At 40.4% G+C, this 10,142-nt stretch overlaps 1 long non-coding RNA gene across 1 annotated transcript; it reads left to right on the top strand.

The window, feature by feature from the left end:
* The first annotated feature begins 1,365 nt into the window (after window positions 1-1,365).
* On the top strand, window positions 1,366-2,455 carry LOC120479147 (uncharacterized). Its single transcript, XR_005622848.2, has 2 exons — window positions 1,366-1,761; window positions 2,293-2,455. It is a non-coding gene; the product is annotated as an uncharacterized LOC120479147 (long non-coding RNA).
* Window positions 2,456-10,142: the final 7,687 nt, after the last annotated feature.

The raw sequence follows: 10,142 nt of genomic DNA, 5'->3' as shown, positions 1-10,142 counted from the left end.
CCCGAAAAAAAAAAAACGACAGTGGTACCCCTTATGTTTTTTTTTTGGGCGAAAAATTCAGTTTCTCCAATCTTCCCAAAACTCTGGATTCTGATAGAGGGCCATGAGACTTAGACCTGAGTGCAAAAATGGAGGCTCTAGCCCCTTCCGGAGCTGAGATATCGAAACTCAAAAATTCGGCCCGAAAAAAAAACGACAGTGGTACCCCTTACGTTTTTTTTTTTTTGGGCGAAAAATTAAGTTTCTCCAATCTTCCCAAAACTCTGGATTCTGATAGAGGGCCATGAGACTTACACCTGAGTGCAAAAATGGAGGCTCTAGCCCCTTCCAGAGCTGAGATATCGAAACTCAAAAATTCGGCCAGAAAAAAAAAAAACGACAGTGGTACCCCTTACGTTTTTTTTTGGGGGGGAAAAATTAAGTTTCTCCAATCTTCCCAAAACTCTGGATTCTGATAGAGGGCCATGAGACTTAGACCTGAGTGCAAAAATGGAGGCTCTAGCCCCTTCCAGAGCTGAGATATCGAAACTCAAAAATTCGGCCCGAAAAAAAAAAACGACAGTGGTACCCCTTATGTTTTTTTTTTTGGGCGAAAAATTAAGTTTCTCCAATCTTCCCAAAACTCTGGATTCTGATAGAGGGCCATGAGACTTACACCTGAGTGCAAAAATGGAGGCTCTAGCCCCTTCCAGAGCTGAGATATCGAAACTCAAAAATTCGGCCCGAAAAAAAAACGACAGTGGTACCCCTTACGTTTTTTTTTGGGGCGAAAAATTAAGTTTCTCCAATCTTCCCAAAACTCTGGATTCTGATAGAGGGCCATGAGACTTAGACCTGAGTGCAAAAATGGAGGCTCTAGCCCCTTCCGGAGCTGAGATATGGAAACTCAAAAATTCGGCCCGAAAAAAAAAAACGACAATGTACCCCTTACGTTTTTTTTTTGTTTTGGGTGAAAAATTAAGTTTCTCCAATCTTCCCAAAACTCTGGATTCTGATAGAGGGCCATGAGACTTACATCTGAGTGCAAAAATGGAGGCTCTAGCCCCTTCCAGAGCTGAGATATCGAAACTCAAAAATTCGGCCCGAAAAAAAAACGACAGTGGTACCCCTTACGTTTTTTTTTTTTGGGCGAAAAATTAAGTTTCTCCAATCTTCCCAAAACTCTGAATTCTGATAGAGGACCATGGGACTTAGACCTGAGTGCAAAAATGGAGGCTCTAGCCCCTTCCAGAGCTGAGATATCGAAACTCAAAAATTTGGCCCGAAAAAAAAACGACAGTGGTACCCCTTACGTTTTTTTTGGGGGGGCGAAAAATTAAGTTTCTCCAATCTTCCCAAAACTCTGGATTCTGATAGAGGGCCATGAGACATGGGCTGCGTTCCAAACCGCATACTTCCCTACTACTTAGTATGGGAAAAAGAGTAGGCGAGCAAAAAAGTATGAATGAATCCAAAAGAGTAGGCGAGAATTACCTGGGTGACGTAGCAATTGTCGCGAGATTCGGACTTAAGTGCGTTCCAATATGCCTACTTTCCTACTATATAGTAGGCGAAAACAGTACGTGAAGGAAGCAGTACGTTCCAAACATCAGTTTTCATAAAAAGAGTAGGCGAGAAGTTCCCGGATGGCTTACTGCTTCCGCCCAGATTTTTGAGTGCTTTTCCACGGCTACTCATGATACTCATCTATCCCAGGAGGCCACGCGAGAGGATACGTCAATATCAACATCGCGGAGATAAGCGACGCGGGGGTTTTCAAATGTGAGTAAATACGGTTTAAATCGTATGTGTTAAACTACTATAGAGTAAACGTTTTAACTGTTGAACGTCTAAAGGAGTTAGACAGTATAGTATAGTTCTGATTTTGCTGTAAACGCATGTTTTATTATGTATTGATAACAGGGGAGCTCCAGTAACCGTAAAGTTACGTTTCCAACGTGTATTTACATAACCATACATCTTAAATACGCTTATTTAAAATGTCTATTTACATCAGGAAGGAAAATATTGTATAAGTATTGCAGGTGAGCACATCCCAACATGAAAAATACATGTGTGTGCTATTATGTAGGATAATTCACTGTTGTCAACACTGCTTACATTAGACAAATTATGTGCTGTGAATAAAAACATATATAAAGTAACTAAACATGATATATATTTAATTTGTCCCTTATTGGTGTTGATATATTGAGGAACATTTAAGTTGGATTAAAAGTGAGTTAACACATCAACCTCAACATGTAAATGCAGTGTTGAGCTCGTAATGTGAATCTTGTCTGTATGTTACAGGGACAGAAGAACACGCGTGTGTTTATCCAGTGGAGAGAGGCTCATGATGCTGAATGCTGTCATCAAAGAATAGGAACCGCTGTGTTGAGTCGGCAGTAGGGTTTGGGGTTCAGTGCCTGTAAATACATGCTTGTAGTTTGAATAAAGCTGTTTCATGTGTTGACTTGTATATGCATTTGTTTATTGTGATGGTTACTTTTATTTACTTTTATTTGTTCTTTTACTCATTTATTCATGTTTCTTATTGTTGTCAGTATATAAAATGTAATTAATTTATGCATTAATTCATCGATTGACTGACAATTGAGATGTTTCACTGCATTTAGCAATATAAATGAATTCATGCATTACTGTCATATTACAAAACAAATTACATTTTGCTTGTTTTATTAAATTATATTTTTAGTATATACAAAGTTATATAAGTATTGGTCAGCATTTAATATTATTATTTTGTTTAAGTTTTGGGGTGGGCTAACAATGAAATTCATTCTGAGGTAATATTAATTTTTAAGCAGTGATACTTACATTTTTGGAGTATAAAATCAACAGTTTTCTCCAAAAGAGATCTTCAAGCAGCTGCCCGTCTCCTTTGTGCAGACATTACAAACGCTGTTCTAGGTTGTGCTGTCAAGTTACTGATGTTATGAAGTGTTAGAGCACCTGTCGCTCATATAATTTAAACTTATTAATATGCAAGATCATGGAAAGATACTATAGTTTATGTAACAATCATAGTGACAAAACAGAAAATATAAAGATCATTGGTTTGTGTACATCATAATATGACATAAAATTATATTTATACACAGGAAATAAGAACAATAAAAAAGGCTAAATATCTTCATTATAGTTCTTCATAATACATAAAAAAAGTTGTTGTTATATCTGAGGGATGAAACGAGGTAAATTCATGAAGAAAAAGAGGAAAACTTAAAGGAGAAACTTTTTGGGTATAAAATAAAGAAATTAACAACATAATCAAGAGATGATGATTTTGGGGTTTCTTAATAAAAAAAAAAGTATCGTTAGAATAACACTGTTGGTCAGTAGGGTTTAAAATATAACAACTTAAATCAACCCTAAATGTATTCACAAAATAAATAGGCAGCTGTTTCTTCAACAATACCACAACAAAATGAGCAATGAGCAAGTTTCATCAATATCAAGATATTTATAGGTAGATTAATTAAACGTATCGTTCATATTTTTTTTTTATTGCATGAAGGTGTTGCGCTTGTGATAACGCGTAGTAGGTCACATGATAACGTCAACATGGCAGATGTCCGGTTCGCATTCATACTCAACGAGATTTGGCTATAAAGTACCTACTCTTTTAGCGCTCGATGAGTAAGTACTTATTGAAATTAAGTACCTACTCATTGAGTATGCGGTTTGGAACGCAGCCTTAGACCTGAGTGCAAAAATGGAGGCTCTAGCCCCTACCAGAGCTGAGATATCGAAACTCAAAAATTCGGCCCGAAAAAAAAAAACGACAGTGGTACCCCTTATGTTTTTTTTTTTTGGGCGAAAAATTAAGTTTCTCCAATCTTCCCAAAACTCTGGATTCTGATAGAGGGCCATGAGACTTAGACCTGAGTGCAAAAATGGAGGCTCTAGCCCCTTCCGGAGCTGAGATATCGAAACTCAAAAATTCGGCCCGAAAAAAAAAACGACAGTGGTACCCCTTACGTTTTTTTTTTTTGGGCGAAAAATTAAGTTTCTCCAATCTTCCCAAAACTCTGGATTCTGATAGAGGGCCATGAGACTTACACCTGAGTGCAAAAATGGAGGCTCTAGCCCCTTCTAGAGCTGAGATATCGAAACTCAAAAATTCGGCCCGAAAAAAAAACGACAGTGGTACCCCTTACGTTTTTTTTTTTGGGGCGAAAAATTAAGTTTCTCCAATCTTCCCAAAACTCTGGATTCTGATAGAGGGCCATGCGACTTAGAACTGAGTGCAAAAATGGAGGCTCTAGCCCCTTCCAGAGCTGAGATATCGAAACTCAAAAATTCGGCCCGAAAAAAAAAACGACAGTGGTACCCCTTATGTTTTTTTTTTTTTGGACGAAAAATTAAGTTTCTCCAATCTTCCCAAAACTCTGGATTCTGATAGAGGGCCATGAGACTTACACCTGAGTGCAAAAATGGAGGCTCTAGCCCCTTCCAGAGCTGAGATATCGAAACTCAAAAATTCGGCCCGAAAAAAAAAACGACAGTGGTACCCCTTACGTTTTTTTTTTTGGGGCGAAAAATTAAGTTTCTCCAATCTTCCCAAAACTCTGAATTCTGATAGAGGACCATGAGACTTAGACCTGAGTGCAAAAATGGAGGCTCTAGCCCCTTCCAGAGCTGAGATATCGAAACTCAAAAATTTGGCCCGAAAAAAAAACGACAGTGGTACCCCTTACGTTTTTTTGGGGGGGGCGAAAAATTAAGTTTCTCCAATCTTCCCAAAACTCTGGATTCTGATAGAGGGCCATGAGACTTACACCTGAGTGCAAAAATGGAGGCTCTAGCCCCTTCCGGAGCTGAGATATCGAAACTCAAAAATTCGGCCCGAAACAAAAAAACGACAGTGGTACCCCTTACGTTTTTTTTTTGTTTTGGGTGAAAAATTAAGTTTCTCCAATCTTCCCAAAACTCTGGATTCTGATAGAGGGCCATGAGACTTACATCTGAGTGCAAAAATGGAGGCTCTAGCCCCTTCCAGAGCTGAGATATCGAAACTCAAAAATTCGGCCCGAAAAAAAAACGACAGTGGTACCCCTTACGTTTTTTTTTTTTGGGCGAAAAATTAAGTTTCTCCAATCTTCCCAAAACTCTGAATTCTGATAGAGGACCATGAGACTTAGACCTGAGTGCAAAAATGGAGGCTCTAGCCCCTTCCAGAGCTGAGATATCGAAACTCAAAAATTTGGCCCGAAAAAAAAACGACAGTGGTACCCCTTACGTTTTTTTTGGGGGGGCGAAAAATTAAGTTTCTCCAATCTTCCCAAAACTCTGGATTCTGATAGAGGGCCATGAGACTTAGACCTGAGTGCAAAAATGGAGGCTCTAGCCCCTACCAGAGCTGAGATATCGAAACTCAAAAATTCGGCCCGAAAAAAAAAACGACAGTGGTACCCCTTATGTTTTTTTTTTTTGGGCGAAAAATTAAGTTTCTCCAATCTTCCCAAAACTCTGGATTCTGATAGAGGGCCATGAGACTTACACCTGAGTGCAAAAATGGAGGCTCTAGCCCCTTCCAGAGCTGAGATATCGAAACTCAAAAATTCGGCCCGAAAAAAAAACGACAGTGGTACCCCTTACGTTTTTTTTTGGGGGGCGAAAAATTAAGTTTCTCCAATCTTCCCAAAACTCTGAATTCTGATAGAGGACCATGAGACTTAGACCTGAGTGCAAAAATGGAGGCTCTAGCCCCTTCCAGAGCTGAGATATCGAAACTCAAAAATTTGGCCCGAAAAAAAACGACAGTGGTACCCCTTACGTTTTTTTTGGGGTTGCGAAAAATTAAGTTTCTCCAATCTTCCCAAAACTCTGGATTCTGATAGAGGGCCATGAGACTTACACCTGAGTGCAAAAATGGAGGCTCTAGCCCCTTCCGGAGCTGAGATATCGAAACTCAAAAATTCGGCCTGAAAAAAAAAACGACAGTGGTACCCCTTACGTTTTTTTTTTTTTTTTTGGGCGAAAAATTAAGTTTCTCCAATCTTCCCAAAACTCTGGATTCTGATAGAGGGCCATGAGACTTAGACCTGAGTGCAAAAATGGAGGCTCTAGCCCCTTCCAGAGCTGAGATATCGAAACTCAAAAATTCGGCCCGAAAAAAAAACGACAGTGGTACCCCTTACGTTTTTTTTGTTTTGGGCGAAAAATTAAGTTTCTCCAATCTTCCCAAAACTCTGGATTCTGATAGAGGGCCATGAGACTTAGACCTGAGTGCAAAAATGGAGGCTCTAGCCCCTTCCGGAGCTGAGATATCGAAACTCAAAAATTCGGCCCGAAAAAAAAACGACAGTGGTACCCCTTACGTTTTTTTTTTTGGGCGAAAAATTAAGTTTCTCCAATCTTCCCAAAACTCTGGATTCTGATAGAGGGCCATGAGACTTACACCTGAGTGCAAAAATGGAGGCTCTAGCCCCTTCCAGAGCTGAGATATCGAAACTCAAAAATTCGGCCAGAAAAAAAAACGACAGTGGTACCCCTTACGTTTTTTTTTTGGGCGAAAAATTAAGTTTCTCCAATCTTCCCAAAACTCTGGATTCTGATAGAGGGCCATGAGACTTAGACCTGAGTGCAAAAATGGAGGCTCTAGCCCCTTCCAGAGCTGAGATATCGAAACTCAAAAATTCGTCCCGAAAAAAAAAACGACAGTGGTACCCCTTACGTTTTTTTTTTTTGGCGAAAAATTAAGTTTCTCCAATCTTCCCAAAACTCTGGATTCTGATAGAGGGCCATGAGACTTACACCTGAGTGCAAAAATGGAGGCTCTAGCCCCTTCCGGAGCTGAGATATCGAAACTCAAAAATTCGGCCCGAAAAAAAAAACGACAGTGGTACCCCTTACGTTTTTTTTTTTTGGCGAAAAATTAAGTTTCTCCAATCTTCCCAAAACTCTGGATTCTGATAGAGGGCCATGAGACTTACACCTGAGTGCAAAAATGGAGGCTCTAGGCCCTTCCAGAGCTGAGATATCGAAACTCAAAAATTCGGCCCGAAAAAAAAACAACAGTGGTACCCCTTACGTTTTTTTTTTTTGGGCGAAAAATTAAATTTCTCCAATCTTCCCAAAACTCTGGATTCTGATAGAGGGCCATGAGACTTACACCTGAGTGCAAAAATGGAGGCTCTAGCCCCTTCCGGAGCTGAGATATCGAAACTCAAAAATTCGGCCCGTAAAAAAAACGACAGTGGTACCCCTTACGTTTTTTTTTGGGGCGAAAAATTAAGTTTCTCCAATCTTCCCAAAACTCTGGATTCTGATAGAGGGCCATGAGACTTAGACCTGAGTGCAAAAATGGAGGCTCTAGCCCCTTCCAGAGCTGAGATATCGAAACTCAAAAATTCGGCCCGAAAAAAAAAAACGACAGTGGTACCCCTTATGTTTTTTTTTTGGGCGAAAAATTCAGTTTCTCCAATCTTCCCAAAACTCTGGATTCTGATAGAGGGCCATGAGACTTAGACCTGAGTGCAAAAATGGAGGCTCTAGCCCCTTCCGGAGCTGAGATATCGAAACTCAAAAATTCGGCCCGAAAAAAAAACGACAGTGGTACCCCTTACGTTTTTTTTTTTTGGGGCGAAAAATTAAGTTTCTCCAATCTTCCCAAAACTCTGGATTCTGATAGAGGGCCATGAGACTTACACCTGAGTGCAAAAATGGAGGCTCTAGCCCCTTCCAGAGCTGAGATATCGAAACTCAAAAATTCGGCCAGAAAAAAAAACGACAGTGGTACCCCTTACGTTTTTTTTTTTGGGGGGAAAAATTAAGTTTCTCCAATCTTCCCAAAACTCTGGATTCTGATAGAGGGCCATGAGACTTAGACCTGAGTGCAAAAATGGAGGCTCTAGCCCCTTCCAGAGCTGAGATATCGAAACTCAAAAATTCGGCCCGAAAAAAAAAAACACAGTGGTACCCCTTATGTTTTTTTTTTTGGGCGAAAAATTAAGTTTCTCCAATCTTCCCAAAACTCTGGATTCTGATAGAGGGCCATGAGACTTACACCTGAGTGCAAAAATGGAGGCTCTAGCCCCTTCCAGAGCTGAGATATCGAAACTCAAAAATTCGGCCCGAAAAAAAAAACGACAGTGGTACCCCTTACGTTTTTTTTTTTTGGCGAAAAATTAAGTTTCTCCAATCTTCCCAAAACTCTGGATTCTGATAGAGGGCCATGAGACTTACACCTGAGTGCAAAAATGGAGGCTCTAGCCCCTTCCGGAGCTGAGATATCGAAACTCAAAAATTCGGCCCGAAAAAAAAAACGACAGTGGTACCCCTTACGTTTTTTTTTTTTGGCGAAAAATTAAGTTTCTCCAATCTTCCCAAAACTCTGGATTCTGATAGAGGGCCATGAGACTTACACCTGAGTGCAAAAATGGAGGCTCTAGGCCCTTCCAGAGCTGAGATATCGAAACTCAAAAATTCGGCCCGAAAAAAAAACAACAGTGGTACCCCTTACGTTTTTTTTTTTTGGGCGAAAAATTAAATTTCTCCAATCTTCCCAAAACTCTGGATTCTGATAGAGGGCCATGAGACTTACACCTGAGTGCAAAAATGGAGGCTCTAGCCCCTTCCGGAGCTGAGATATCGAAACTCAAAAATTCGGCCCGTAAAAAAAACGACAGTGGTACCCCTTACGTTTTTTTTTGGGGCGAAAAATTAAGTTTCTCCAATCTTCCCAAAACTCTGGATTCTGATAGAGGGCCATGAGACTTAGACCTGAGTGCAAAAATGGAGGCTCTAGCCCCTTCCAGAGCTGAGATATCGAAACTCAAAAATTCGGCCCGAAAAAAAAAAACGACAGTGGTACCCCTTATGTTTTTTTTTTGGGCGAAAAATTCAGTTTCTCCAATCTTCCCAAAACTCTGGATTCTGATAGAGGGCCATGAGACTTAGACCTGAGTGCAAAAATGGAGGCTCTAGCCCCTTCCGGAGCTGAGATATCGAAACTCAAAAATTCGGCCCGAAAAAAAAACGACAGTGGTACCCCTTCCTTTTTTTTTTTTGGGGCGAAAAATTAAGTTTCTCCAATCTTCCCAAAACTCTGGATTCTGATAGAGGGCCATGAGACTTACACCTGAGTGCAAAAATGGAGGCTCTAGCCCCTTCCAGAGCTGAGATATCGAAACTCAAAAATTCGGCCAGAAAAAAAAACGACAGTGGTACCCCTTACGTTTTTTTTTTTGGGGGGAAAAATTAAGTTTCTCCAATCTTCCCAAAACTCTGGATTCTGATAGAGGGCCATGAGACTTAGACCTGAGTGCAAAAATGGAGGCTCTAGCCCCTTCCAGAGCTGAGATATCGAAACTCAAAAATTCGGCCCGAAAAAAAAAACACAGTGGTACCCCTTATGTTTTTTTTTTGGGCGAAAAATTAAGTTTCTCCAATCTTCCCAAAACTCTGGATTCTGATAGAGGGCCATGAGACTTACACCTGAGTGCAAAAATGGAGGCTCTAGCCCCTTCCAGAGCTGAGATATCGAAACTCAAAAATTCGGCCCGAAAAAAAAAACGACAGTGGTACCCCTTACGTTTTTTTTGGGGGCGAAAAATTAAGTTTCTCCAATCTTCCCAAAACTCTGGATTCTGATAGAGGGCCATGAGACTTAGACCTGAGTGCAAAAATGGAGGCTCTAGCCCCTACCAGAGCTGAGATATCGAAACTCAAAAATTCGGCCCGAAAAAAAAAAACGACAGTAGTACCCCTTATGTTTTTTTTTTTGGGCGAAAAATTAAGTTTCTCCAATCTTCCCAAAACTCTGGATTCTGATAGAGGGCCATGAGACTTAGAACTGAGTGCAAAAATGGAGGCTCTAGCCCCTTCCGGAGCTGAGATATCAAAACTCAAAAATTCGGCCCGAAAAAAAAAACGACAGTGGTACCCCTTACGTTTTTTTTTTTTTTGGGCGAAAAATTAAGTTTCTCCAATCTTCCCAAAACTCTGGATTCTGATAGAGGGCCATGAGACTTACACCTGAGTGCAAAAATGGAGGCTCTAGCCCCTTCCAGAGCTGAGATATCGAAACTCAAAAATTCGGCCCGAAAAAAAAACGACAGTGGTACCCCTTACGTTTTTTTTTGGGGGGCGAAAAATTAAGTTTCTCCAATCTTCCCAAAACTCTGGATTCTGAT

This window comes from Pimephales promelas, chromosome 9 (assembly GCF_988280905.1).
Source record: "Pimephales promelas chromosome 9, fPimPro1.hap1.1, whole genome shotgun sequence".
NCBI classification, from domain to species: Eukaryota; Metazoa; Chordata; class Actinopteri; order Cypriniformes; family Leuciscidae; genus Pimephales; species Pimephales promelas.
Note: the sequence above shows the minus strand (reverse complement) of the source record. Positions and strands in the feature narration are given on the sequence as shown.